This window comes from Narcine bancroftii, chromosome 10, assembly GCF_036971445.1.
Source record: "Narcine bancroftii isolate sNarBan1 chromosome 10, sNarBan1.hap1, whole genome shotgun sequence".
Taxonomy (NCBI): domain Eukaryota; kingdom Metazoa; phylum Chordata; class Chondrichthyes; order Torpediniformes; family Narcinidae; genus Narcine; species Narcine bancroftii.
In genome coordinates, this window is record NC_091478.1 from 3,436,206 (window position 1) to 3,450,256 (window position 14,051).

The following is a 14,051-nucleotide window of genomic DNA, read 5'->3' on the forward strand; positions in this document are numbered from 1 at the left end:
TGCCGGTATTCTCTGATCAGAATAAAAGGACCATTCTGAAGTGACACCAGTGCTGCCTGAAAGAAATCAGAATGTGATCATTAAGCTCAGGTCCTGCCTACCATCTTCAGAGGGAATTGACCCCAGGGTACAATTTCAGAGAGGCAGTGGGATTATTCCTGGCATCCTATTCAATTCTTATCCCACATCCAATATCACAAACTGCTGTTTGGATCATTGTAATTTACAGCTTTAATGAAGACCCATTCAGAATATTCATCAAAAGTGAACTTTCAGTTCACCTCCTCGCCCGCCCTTGAAAGTTATGGCACTTCAAGTGACATTGCAACTTTTCTTTGGATATGGGAAGGACCCCTAAGGGAATCCCTCGTGTAAACATATCAAAAGTAGAACAAAGTTTAAAACAGAAACAATACTGTGGGGAAGCACAGTTAGGATAGCGGTTAGTGCAACACCTTTACAGCACCAGCAATCAGGACTGGGTTCAAGTTCCGCGCTGTCTGTAAAGAGCTTGTTCTAATGGCGGCAGATTCAAATGTGCCCGACCATGGGAGTTGCCAGACCACAGAACGCTGGATAAGAGAGGTACACCTGTACAAGGTTGCTGGGTTGATATGCTGTGCCAGTACATTTATAAATTTGATATGGACTATTTACTTATGTTAGCTTTATATTTCCACATTGTTATTAGGGCAGCAGCTGCGAAACTCAGTAACAAAGAGAAGAAAAGGGGTGTGTGAATGGGGAATTGAATTTGCCTTTACTTTTATCCACAGAGGATCAGTCTGTAATCATCACCTACTTTCAAGGTGGTTGTTCATTGATTTCTATAGGCAGTGGCTGCAAGCCTACAAGTATTTCTGGAATCTTTAAAATTACTGAAGCTTTTTGGGTCATTTGTGTACAGAGCTGACAATTCTGGCTAGCACAAAACACTGGGCTGTAAATTATAGAATTATAGCTATACAGTACATCAAAAGGCCCTTCAGTCCAACTCATCCATGCTGACAAAGTAGTATCATTCTACGACAAGCAGCCTTTCCTTTCTTCTTTTCCCCCAGTCCCCCAACCCCATTCCCCCTTTCACCACAATGGGTGTGTAATACACACAAGAGAACAATGAATCTTGAGACACTATAGCTGGTATTGCACAACTGCTCTGGAATGGTTCATATTGATCTTATCAGCAGTCTGCTTTACCACATTTTGTATGGCAGCATGGCTTTCATTTTATCCCCTGATTGTGCACCAGCCATGCATTACTTTGCCAGAAGACGGTCCTCAAGAAACTCTGATCTGTAATGGAGCTAAAATCCATCATGTAGGTATCTTGATGGAAACAACAAATATTAAACTCCATGATGTGCTGGCTGCAGTCGCAGAGCAGAGGAATTGGAGAGAATAATGGTGATAGGTTTCAGGATTGACATGTATGTCTTGGTGTATCACATAGCACCTGTCTTTAGATGCAAGAATTGGTCAACAGGGGGCACATGGTTGACATTGGTGCACTGTATACAGATCTTCACACTGCAAATGTATGAACTGCCATCTTTCCTTTTCCCTCTCTGTCCTGATGTAGTCTCAAACTGAAATGTTGACTGACACCTATTGCCTCCCTTTTGCTGCTTGATCCACTAAGCTCTTTTGACAATCCATCTGCTGTTCCAGCAACTTGTCCTCAATTTAGAAGCATTATCTCCTCAATATTCTTCAACTCCTGATGAAGAGACTGGAATGCAAACCTTTACCATGACCTGAAGCAAAGTACTGGAACCCAGCACAAATCAGGTTGTGGTCCCCACACTTCTGAAGAGGGGACCAAAGCTGAACAGCAACTCTTTTCTCCCTCAGATGCAGGATGACCTGATGTCTATTTCAGGAACTTTTGTTTTAGCTTTCCATCATTTTCCTTTTCCATGATCAATGGCATGAGCACTTCCTTTTTCTATAAAAAAAACTTTAAGTAGATTGGAATGATTGAATTATGGTATTGAGAAACAGGCCAACATGCATGCTTTGCATAACAGTGAGTTTGGATGTTGACGAAGATTTTTTCCTGTTTCCTTCCTTTACAAATGAACAAAAGCCATTGTATAACGCTGAACTGAGGGGACACCCAAATGGCCCGTTCCCAGCCATTTTTCCAAACTATTTTCATTCATAAAGATAGCAGACAAACAAATAAAAGTTTTTTTTAGCATGTAAAATGGAAACATTGAGGAAAACATGGAACAAAAACAACAAGAGCAAAATGAAACTCGTTTCTGGCGAACAGATCACTCTAAAGGTTTACATTCCAATCACCTCAAAATGAGTTGAAGAATAGCAACGCAGTGAAGATTTTTCACTGGAACTGAAGGGATTTCTGGTTAGAATTTATTCTGGGGGTCGTGCTAAATTGCTTGGGTTACAGATCATCCTAATCTTGCCAAAAGAGAATGGGACATTTTTATTGTTAAAATGACAACTGCAATGATTCCATTCCTCAGAAAGTTGCCCTGCAAGTCGACCCAATGGGTGTAGGCTGACTCTAGAATTTCATTATCCTGTGCCTTTACTGTCCAAATCCCTGACCAGTGAGATTAGGGTTGTTATTTGGCCTTGAGAGAGGGAATGTGATTTGCCCAATATGCCCAACAGGACTACCCAAATAGGATGAAATGGAAAGTCCCAGAACATGAACTCAATCCAGACCGTGGGTCATCTCTAAGTAGAGTTTGCACATTGTCCCCGTGAACACATGGGATTCCTCTGCGTGATCCATTTCCCTCCCACATCACAAAGACATAGGAGAACAGTCTGCAGAAAATCACCCCTCACGCAAAGGTGAATGGTAGAATCTTGGTAATGGATGATGAGAATGTCAGAAAAATAAAGATGAGTTCAACATAGAATTTGTTGACTTTTACTCTCTGTGGATACTACACGAAATGGCGATTAGTTTAAATAGTGATTGACGATAAGTGTGGGCCTTGTTTCCGCAATTCTGCAACCAAAATAACGTTCTGTATGTATTCAGCCCACAACAGAAATCAATATTCAGACATTTTGGCCTGGTCAGGCCCCACAGCCCATCAGATGGAGTGATTTTATATTAATTACGGAGGTGGTGAGGAGCAGCTTAAACTTGTGATGACGACTATGGAAAGTCTCAATCGCTAACTTCCATTTTCAGGACGAGAAGCACCCCAGCTTTGAGGAACGTCTCTTTTCCCTTATCAACTTCCCTGTCAACCCATTCTCCATCTTGAATAATTAAATTTGGATGTTCACTTGTGCTGTGATTTTCGTGGTCTTCATCAAATCTAATGTTTATCCAAATTCCATTACCTCCCATTGAAAATGACTCACCCATCTGCAACCCTGACAGCTAAATGGCCCAGGTCATGAATCTCCCTGTAATTTTGGGTGACCGGTAACAAATTGGACGTAACATTCTGTGACACTCCAGAATGTGGATGAACCATGCTATAGAGCAAAGCTTTTGCTGCAATATGTATTCCAGATTCCAACATGATTAGGAGCAGAAGGCAGAAGTTAAGAGGCAAATTTATGAACCACCTCTATGACAATACAACCTAATATCAAAAGACAAAGCAGTGCATTATAACCAATGATCACTCAAGCCACATATTTTCAAAATTTAATACAGTCCAGACGATTCTATTTAAATCCTTACTCAAAATAAATGGAGCAAAGATAGAAAATGTCAAAAGTGAACATTCTGCATTTAATAAAAAGCAGCTTAAAATGAATGTCTCAGAGGGTGTAATTAAAAATAAAATGATGCCTTGCTGGTCTTTGGACATTGTTGGCTAGGCCTATCCTAGTTGCAGTTGAAAATCATATGTTTGCCCACATTCTTGAGCTGCTGCAGATTTGAGATGATTTACTCCCACGGTGCTGTTAAGATGAGAGCTTCCTCAATTAGTGAGTGACTTGGAAGACAATGGAGACAGTGGGCTCTCACACAAACCTTCCATCCCCATTCTAGATGAAGGAGGGCAAAGTCTGGGGAGCTGTTGCCGAGGAAACCTTGACGGTTTGCTGCAGTGAATCCTCCAAATAGGATGCAATGTGAACACCGTCACCAGGGAGTTTTAACCTAGTCCAGTTAACTTGCCACAGCATTGCACAAATAAAGAAGATGAAAGAAGGGGGAGGGAGAGAAATTCCCTTAAAATCACAGATTTTGCAGTCTCTTTACTTTAATTGCATGGAAAATGAAGTAAAAGCACCCCAAAAGACAAATCAAATGACTAATATTGACCTGCAAAATCCTTTGGGACACAAGGGCTCTGAAGTCCTTCTCAGGTACAGATGAGTCTGAAACGTCTCACTCACTGTACATAAAGAAACACTTCATCTAACATCTTTAATTCTCTCTGATGCTCTCCTGAGATACCTGTGTGAGAGTCCAGATTCTATCACCAATGTGTCTATGTACAGAGGGTCGTGTAGGATGACTGTGATTGGCTGAGAGTGTAGCCACACCTACTGGCAGGTCTTAAAGGATTGCTCCTCGCCAGACCAGATCATTCTGGACTGGTCGACCTACTTGTGATACGCTCCAGTCTTTTAGTGAATAAAATCCTTGGTTTAGATCAACAAGTCTTTGGTTCTTTCGACGCGCTCTCCAACCTGCTAGTTGGCTCTGTGTAATTACTTGTAGATAGAAAGCCTTCCCATTCTATGGTATTGATTTTGATGGTTTTTTTTAAAGTCACAGCAGAGATTTCTCTGTGGCTGTTCACAATTCAACTCAAACTTTCATTTCACTTAAGTACACATTTGAGTGGAGCACAGATTTATGATATTCTGGGCATTAATTTGAGAACTGATCTGGAGAAGAAAACTTTCATTTTGATTTAAAAATGAAAATCAATTAATTAATGAGAATGCAAAGTTTTATTTGAGTTGAATCAACCTTGATCATTTCTTGCTAAGAGTGGTAGGAATACTATCAATGAATAAAAACATCAATGAATAAAAACATCAATGAATAAAAACATTAATGAATAAAAACATCAAATGGTACTTTGCGTAAGAATAATGCAAAGGCTTTAGATTCTAAAAATGCTCATTGGAATTTTCAGACAGGCAGTGTGGCTGGGTATAGAAAATAAAACCGGTAGAATTGGGCAAAAACATTCTTGCTTGTATTAGATGTTGATGTTCATTCTTTATTACTGGTGGTGATCTGGAAAGGGTTGTGGTCAATACTTGTCAGCTTCTTTCTGCAAACGAAAAAGGTATTGATTTACTGACAAGCAAATATGCTCCCTTCAGAAGAAGGTTGATGCAAGGGGATTTGATGAAATCCTTGGAATGCAGGGCTCGATTGCGGCCACTCCAAATGAAAAGGGAGTCTGTTTGTCATTGATGATTGAAACTGGCCATTTCTTTCAATTCCAAAACTTGACATCCTGTTGCCTGGAGATACAAAGATTTGATTGACAACAGTGTCTGGGGTATTGAAGCTATGACTCTTTCCAATCACTGATAAGCATTGTTGTCAGCAGATACGATAGTGGACTCCCATGACAGAGCTTAAATCCAGCAGAGAATTTGTACAGGGATTCAAGACAGTAAAATGAACAGAGGGAGTATCAATTTTCTTGCTACTTAGTTTGCTGAGGAGGAGGGGGAAATTTATTACTTTGATATATTGACATGGCGTTTAAGGATTGTACTGCATATTCTCTCACGCGACATAACATCTAATGTTAAATAAATTGCTGCTTCATTCTTGGTCAGATGAAGATGGCTGAATCACAATATATTACATAGCTCATTCTCTAAGCAGTTGTCCTGAGCAATCCTATTTGTTGAGGTGTTCAGCAGGGAAAGATGCATCTGCATTAGAGAGCCTAGAATGTCTGTTAACAAGAGGAAGTAGTGAGAGCAGATTCAATTATATTAATGACTGTAATATCTGCCACTTCAATAATCTTGCATGCTCATAATCATTATTTACTTCATTTACAAGATTACTGTAAAAAAAAACAGCATTTTTGGCTATTCTTAACTCTGATCCAGTGAAGATCTGGCAAATTAATTCTAAAACAAATGCAAGTTTTGGTAATAAAATGTTTCAATTATTATATTTCATTTTCCTTGCATAATTCACTGAGATTCTATTCATTATTTTGACATTGTTTCCTTTATCTGCTATATAGACAATCATAAAATCTTGACATCAGAAGTTATCTTATAAAGTTCCTTTCCCTAACATTTTCTTTTGTAAATACTTTTAAATGCATCTTTTTACCACAACCAGAAAAGTTTGATACTTGTAATAGAGGGGCCAGAGGAGAATGTATTGATACCAACTCCGATCATGGGAATGAGCCCTTGGCCAAGGAATCTTTGAATGATGGTACAAGACAATTTGCAAGCCACTACAATATAATTGTATGCGCACTGATTTAAAGAAATTACCAGTTTCAAAAATGAAACCAGGTGACGATTCATAAATTAATTTTTGTATGTGGTGCATTATTTACAAAAGTATTCTTGTGGTAATGCAACAAGTCATCAAAATGTTGGGCCTATCTTTGCTGAATTGAATAGACTGGGGGGGGGGGGTTGGTGTGTGTGTGTGTGTGTGTGTGTGTGTGTGTGTGTGTGTGTGTGTGTGTGCGTGTCTGTGTACGTGTGTGTGTGCGCGCGCGCGGGGGGGGGGGGGTTGGAATAGGGGATGGAGACCTTCACTCTCATTCTGCACTGCAAAATGCACATTTCGAGGCATTGAGAGATTACTTTTGGATTAATGCTTCCCACAGGTAAAAAGTGTGTCTGCAATTCATGGTGTTGATTCACATATTGAAACTATCAGTAGGGTGTAATTCAGAAAGAATTGTTGTAAAAAGGGAAACTGAGGAAGGGTAGAATTTTAAAATTTCAACAATATAAAATGTTAATCACAATGCAACAAATTGAATTCAACACCATCTCTCAGAAACTTATTCAATACGAATATTTTATGTCATCAAGAAAACATGCATAGAAGATTATGGAAGGTGATTCAGTAAATTAATCATTTGTATGAGTGTCACAGCTATTGTAATGTGCCACCAAAGAGAAATATTGTCCTAGGTATTACATGGTTGGAAGGACTGCATCAATTTATCTGAAAAATTTGTTTAGAAGACTGAATTTGAAAGTATGTTTATTAAGCATGATATTCAAATCATTTATATTCCCAAAAGCATGAAACACCATTATTACACCAAACAGTCTAAAATTGATGGAAAAGCAACCACTCATTGCACAAATGATTACTTTCACTTCATTGATACGAATGTGAGTTTAAAAACAGACTTTTGCACTGTTTCATCGCTTGTTTTTCTTTAATAAAATAGAATCTTCAGAGGTTTCTGACAGTAGTCAGCACATCTCATAATACGTGGCATCTCGCTATCCCAAGGGGATAGTTAACGACTTGAAATGAAAATGTCAAATTGCTCCGACAAAATAGATGTGCCTGAAATATAATTAGCCACAATAAACTATATCCTTTCAAAACATTATCAAAACACAAAGGGTGAGCTTTCAAAAGGCTTTAAACAACTACTAATCAATGTGGAATAATTAGTTCCAGCAGAAGGTTTAGCTGTCCATCTGTCTATTGTGGTTTAACATGCCAACAGTTCAGTTTTAATTGATCTTTCAGAGTATAGGACCAGTGTGCTTGAGCGCTCGATCATTATTGGAATAAAATGACTCAAAGCCACCTGGCAAATTTCTCATACTATGTCTGACCAATTAATTTGTCAACAGATTGGAAAATTCAGAAACATAAATTGGGATGTGATTGGGAAATCTAATTCATAGCATTTATTGTGTGCACATATGGGGTCTTAGAGATAGGACTCTAAGTCCCTTGAAATACATATAGGCAAGTGTGACACCTCAATTTTTGAAGATAGCCTCTGGCTATGTTTATGGCTTCACCATGCAGTACTGTGAATTAGGGCTAAATTAATGAATAATTAGTGCCGCAGATTCGTCTCATTTGGAAAAGGATAAAGATTGTTCAGATTATTTGTTTAAATGTTTCAAGTGAGTGAGAAGTCAGTTTCTATTGGGACACCAAAGGTAATCGGAATGAAGAACAGTAGTCACTTATGGCGCAATGTGATTTAACTGCAACTCATTCATAGTCATTCAGCAATAATTGTTAAAAGTCATAACTTCAACACATTCACGCTCTTCTGCACTAAATGGAGAGCAAAGGAAAAAATATACATTTTGGGATACACGGTATTATCCACAACATCTTCTGTTTTTATTTCAGCAAATGCAATATTTTTCCTTTGCAAATGATATTACAAGACTTAATGAACAGCACTCTTGGAATTCAAAATTTATGTCCTCTGACAAGGTTGAGGAATTAGCAAAGTGCAGTTCTGCTCATCTGAAACTGTTCTCGCCAGTTTTACTTTTTTGTTAAAAACGTTGAAATGCATGAGGATGTGTGCGAATGGATAATGGGTCTTCAGTGGAAAATAAGCTGAGAGGATATTTTCCACCTTGCTGTTCAACTGCAGGGGCATCTCAGCTGCCCCTGTTTTTCATCATTGCTTTGGAGATTTGGATTTTGTATTCTGACACTCACAGTTTACTATCGACATTAAAGTGGGCTAATTTTAAGGAACAATTATGCTTTTTCAAAGTGATTTTAATTTTGTCAGTAGTTGAACATGGACAAATAATTAAATAATTAATGAGCAATTCTCCATTATCTTCAGGCTTCTTGTTTAACCTTAATAAATGCAAGATTGTTTCGACATTTGTATTTTTTATTGACTGGCAGTTGTTCTCAAGCTTTCACTCCAAGCTATTGTTTCTGCAATCAATGGATTCCAAAGAGAATTTCTCTCTATTCAGCGCTTTTTGCAGAAAACAATGTCCATGAAAGGGGGGGGGCCAGAAGTATCACAGTTTCTAGATCTCAGACTGTGGCAGTAGACGCAGTAGCATAATGAATTGAATTGAATGGTTTATTATCAGTGAAAAGCTTGTTTTGTGTATTATCCAGGCAAGTCAACCCATACTGAAGTACAACAGAAAGTGCAACAAGAAAATAAAATTTCAGGGAACAGTGTTCAAAATGCAGGGCAATATAGAAAAGTAGTTAAAATAGTACAAGGGTTAGTTACCAACAAGAGGTCTATTTAAGAACCCGATTACAGACGGAAGAAACTGTCCTTGAATCTAGAGGTTCACATCTTCAAGCGTGTATCTTCAGCGAGCCAGAAAGGGGAAGAGAGAGTATGATCAGGGCAAGATGTATCCTTTAATACAGTAAAACCATTAGTATCCGGCACCTATGGGGATTGGTAGAAGGCAGATAAATGTATTTTCTGGTTGTTTGAGATTGCGTGTTGCGTGTTTGGCAAACTAATGATGAGACGCGCCAATTTTAAACCAGTATTTTTTTAATCTGTTCATTTTCTGCTTTTTTTTTGAAAGTTGCTTCAATTCCAGATAACAGGGTTTTTACTGTATTTTGGACCTTTCCAAAGATAGCAAAGATATAGACGGAGTAGATGGAGGGGAGGTTCATTTGCATGGTGGTCTGAGCTGCAGTTTCGTGTAGCTTTGGCAGGGCAGTTACCATATGATGCATCGAGACAGGATCCTTTCTATAGTGCACCAACAAAAATTGGGATCATGGCCCAGCAAACGAATGCCTGACATTAATGCAGTATGGTCCTTCAGAATCCTCATACCCAGGGAGATAGTGGACTTAACCTTTTTTTATGTGAAGAAACAAAGTGGTTAGTCTAAACAAGGATGAAGGTTTATTTCTAGCTTCTCCAATTCAATTAAAAGAAGGATTTTATGTCATAAATGCTCTGGTTATTTGTGAACAAATGCATTTACAGACATTGTCAAATGCACCAAGCACTAAATTACTGATAAATTGACAGGTTGCTGTTTAGCTAAAAGGTAGATTCAGACCATAGATTGAAATAAAACATGAAAGTTTACAATCACTGTAATTGAGGTGAAAGCACAAAGCTGGAGAAACCCAGCAAGTCAACTGTGTCCTTTATATAGCAAAGGTAAAGATACATAACCAACGTTTCGGGCTTGAGCCCTTCATCAAGGTCTGGAAAAATGTAGGTAGTCGCCCGAAAATGCCTGTCTAAATTTTGTTCATACTTTGATGAAGGGCCCAAGTCTGAAATGTTGGTTATGTATCTTTATCTTGGTTATATAAAGTACAGTTTGACTTGTGAGTTTCTCCAGCTTTGTGCTTTTTACCTCAGATCATAGATTTATCTATTTAATAAATAAATATTCAATTTATACAAAACAATAAAGCAGCAGTAACAGAAGTTACTTCAGGCCAGCATATCGGGGATGGTGTGGTGTTCAAATATTCTGGCAACTACCCCATTCAGTAGGTTAACATCCAAAATGGGAGGCCACCTTTTGGATTATTCCTCAATATGCTGCAATGTTCTTTCAATTTTCACTACATGCTTACCCATGAATCATTAACCTGACCCCACCCAACAACCTAGATATATGTCCAAATACAATTAGCCTCTCCCACGGTGACTTTTGACCACTTATTGTCACCCTCCATTAGTTATCTGTTAAATGTTATCAGGGCACCATATCCTGCTCCCACATTTAAATTGCTTTCCTCCACCCATCCAAATCTGCACCTGAAGCTATTTGGGGCTATGATGATTCAGGAAGATTAAGGGTCATTAAAACATTATTCTGGCAACCTCCTCTCTGGTTCTCAATGTTAGAATTAGCTAATCCGCCATAAAAAACAGGCAGTTAAAAATGCCAGAGAAAGAAATGTAGATCTCCCCATAACATTAATTTAGAAAAGGACTAGAAAAGACACAAAGACTCTGCAGTCCACATTCCTCCAGTTGTTACTGGATGGTGATGGAAATGAAACCATACTTACCCTCCCTGGAACGTCATCATTTTGTAGAACTATCATATTCTGTGGACTGTACCTACTGGTGCTACTGTACATCAGCACCAGTGGCACAGGCTCAGATCCGGCGCTGTCTGTAAGGAGTTTGCAAGTTCTTCCTGTGTCTGCGTGGGTTTCCCAGGGGTATTCTATTTTCCACCCACCCTCCAAAACATACAGGGATTATAGGCTAATTGGAGTATTTGGGGGTAACAGCCTCATGGGCTGGAAGGGCCTGTTACCGTGCTGTATGTCTAAATTTATATAAATTTAAAATTAATGCAGCTACAAATTGAAATAGTAATCAAAATTCATACAAGTGATTATACATTGTAGTTATGGTTTTACCTGTTCTACTTTATGATAAAAACATTAAAGATTGAGAAATAATATGGGTGTAAATGAGAACTTGGTCATTTTGTTTTAAATGGCTGCTCTCCCCATACGCATTTTGCCCAGACACAGCCCATACAACTTGTTAAATAACACAAAGGATGATTGCTATCTTTCAAGATGTCATTACTTAGTTCTAACAGGAGGCTGTGAAATGATGCTCTTAATCTGTTACGGGTGGGGGTGGGGATGGGGGAGGGGAAATCACCAAATCCTTGATCTTGATTGTCCCTCTATTTAGTGCTGTTACAATATTCATGCATTCACTGAACACACCAGATCACCTAATACCCACTTGCTACTTGCACCCACCTATCATCAGAATGCAGTTCTCCCACATCAATAGTTTTGTCGATCCTGCCCTATGTACCAACTGCTTTGTGGACATTGATTTTCTCTCAGGGTCACTTTAACATGAAAATACTTGAACATTCCAGCATCATTTCTTTGTTGTACCCCATCATAGCTATTGTTTATTTCCAATTATAACCATTATATTTTTCCTTAATAAATTATATTTTTGAGCATAATTTTTATTCTTTTAAATAAGTCTGGTCCTCTTTGATAAAATGTGAGATTTTTCTACCTCGGTGGGAAAGAAATAACATGCTGAAATCCTTTAAATGGTAAGAGACGAAGAGTCAGGAAAGTGTTCATGTTTGCACAAATCTGGGGTGTCCTTGTATAACATTCTCCTAAAGCTAACATAAAGGTGCAACAAACAGTTAGAAAAGCTTGATGTTTAAATCGCTGGAGGATTTAAGTACAGGACTAATAATCGAGAGCCTTGGTGAAACAGTCCTAGGTATTGTGTACGGTTTTGATCTCTTCACGTAAAAATGGATATCTTTGTTATGCAGGGTGTAGAGAAGATTCACCAAATTGTTTTCTAGGATAGCAGCTGTATCACATGATGTAGGATTAGGACTAGGCTTGGTTTCCTGAAATGTGTAAAATTGTGAATGGATTCAGCAGGGAAAACATGGGGAGAGGCATCTAGAATTAGGTGTCATGGTCTCACAATAAGGGAAAGCCATTTTGGTTTGAGCTGGGGAGAGATTTCTTTACTGTGAATCATTGGGACTGTACACCAAGAGGCTGCGAATCTTCAGTCACTAATTGCATTCAAAGCTGAGATTGATATTTGTTAGATATTAGGAGAATCAAAGGATATTTTAGGAGGAACGAGATAATGTTGTTGAGGTACAGGAGCATCCATGATTTTGTTGAATGGCAGAACAAGCTGGGTCAACCAAGTGGCTTGATCCTCCTCCTGTTTTTTTATACATTCTCATGTATCCTAGTAGTGTATGCTAATGCATCCCTCGGCAGCCAACCTCACCACAAACACAACATCTGGTTCTTATCACATTGTTGGCTTTCTATAAGCTGACTGCACTACAGTGCAACTTCATTGACTATAAAATTCTTCAGCACATCCTGAGTTTATGGAAGGAACGATAGAATTGTTTGTCCTCCACTTACTTTCTTCTGTGGCTTTGGAAAACTCCTCCCATTGCCAGGTGTTCCAACAAGGAAAACCAAGCCAACCATAAATTCATAGAATCCAACAAAACTTCTCTATAATTCTGCTAATCACTCCAGAATTTGGTCAACTTCATGGCACAACAATTAGAATGCGGCAGGTCAAAGGTAGGCCCCGTGAAGTCAAAGATCTAGGATTCGCTCTATGGCATATTGTAGTGTTCAGTCACCCTCATGTCATTTGCGAAAGTTGCCATGCTGTCACTTTCAGCAAATCATTCTCTATAGCAAGCCTTGGGTTCTTGCACATCTCAACATATGAAGAGGAAACTTTTTGCCAGAATATAGCATAACGCAGTGTAACAACCTTATTTCAACTAATGGGAAGTGTTAGAACAGAATGCAATGACAAGAACAGGGTGGGGAAAATGCTTCTAGGGCTACAGGGAAGAATGATGCTCTCAGAAGCTCCCTTGTTCCTAGTGCATAGGACCACAGAGACTCTTCAGGGCTTCAGCTATGTATTCCAAGCAGGAGGCTGCCAGTGGTCACTGGAAGAACCTGAGTGCAGTCAATTATTGCTGGAACTTTAAAGAAGCCCACTACTCAGACCTGGACCTATTCTCCCTTCTACTTAACAAAACATAGTTGAAGCCTCCTCTGGAGTCGCTGTTGAACTAGCCTCCCTTTTGCAGTAGTGAGCAACACACTGCGAGATATGCTGAGATCACTAGCAGTAGTCGAGAATGATGCTGGGCTTAGGAAGCCAAGAAAAATTGTTAGTGTGACCTCTAAGGGCAAAGCACTCCAGCCCACCTTATGATAGGAGGTGATGGATCTCAGTGATACTGCTGAATCCAATTTTCAGACTGTTGAATTTGTTACTGTACACAAATATTTGTGTTGCAAGAGCATTGACAGATGTGGGGAAGTTTCAGACTGCATTACATTGTTGGGGAGAACACAAATCCATCCAAAAGAAAGATTTCCCAACAGGTACTAAGACACTGTGAAACATAGGTAAAATTCTTTACATAAGGTTAATTCACTTCTTAACTCTACCGTTTTTTATGGAACAATTTGAGCCTCTGTTCTCACAAGCTGAAGAAGGAACTCCTCTACCTATCAAGCCCTTCTCTCTTGTGACTTTATGCTGAAAAGCTGGATCTCAGTGGTGAATTTTGGACAATTCTGAGCAATTGATACTGAGTCTGAG

General features: G+C 38.9%; 1 protein-coding gene across 9 annotated transcripts in view; it reads right to left on the reverse strand.

The window, feature by feature from the left end:
- The window catches only part of pwwp2b (PWWP domain containing 2B), a 150,693-nt gene that overhangs the window by 70,275 nt on the left and 66,367 nt on the right, over nt 1–14,051 (reverse strand). Inside the window, exon 4 of one of the 9 annotated variants that reach the window (XR_011345261.1) lies at nt 5,000–5,240. The exons of 6 other annotated variants lie outside the window; for them this stretch is intronic. The gene's annotated coding sequence lies outside the window, so the exon portion shown is untranslated. Of the gene's footprint in view, nt 1–4,999; nt 5,241–14,051 lie in introns of those variants that run through there. 2 more of the 9 variants (XR_011345266.1, XM_069899601.1) reach the window with 2 other exon arrangements.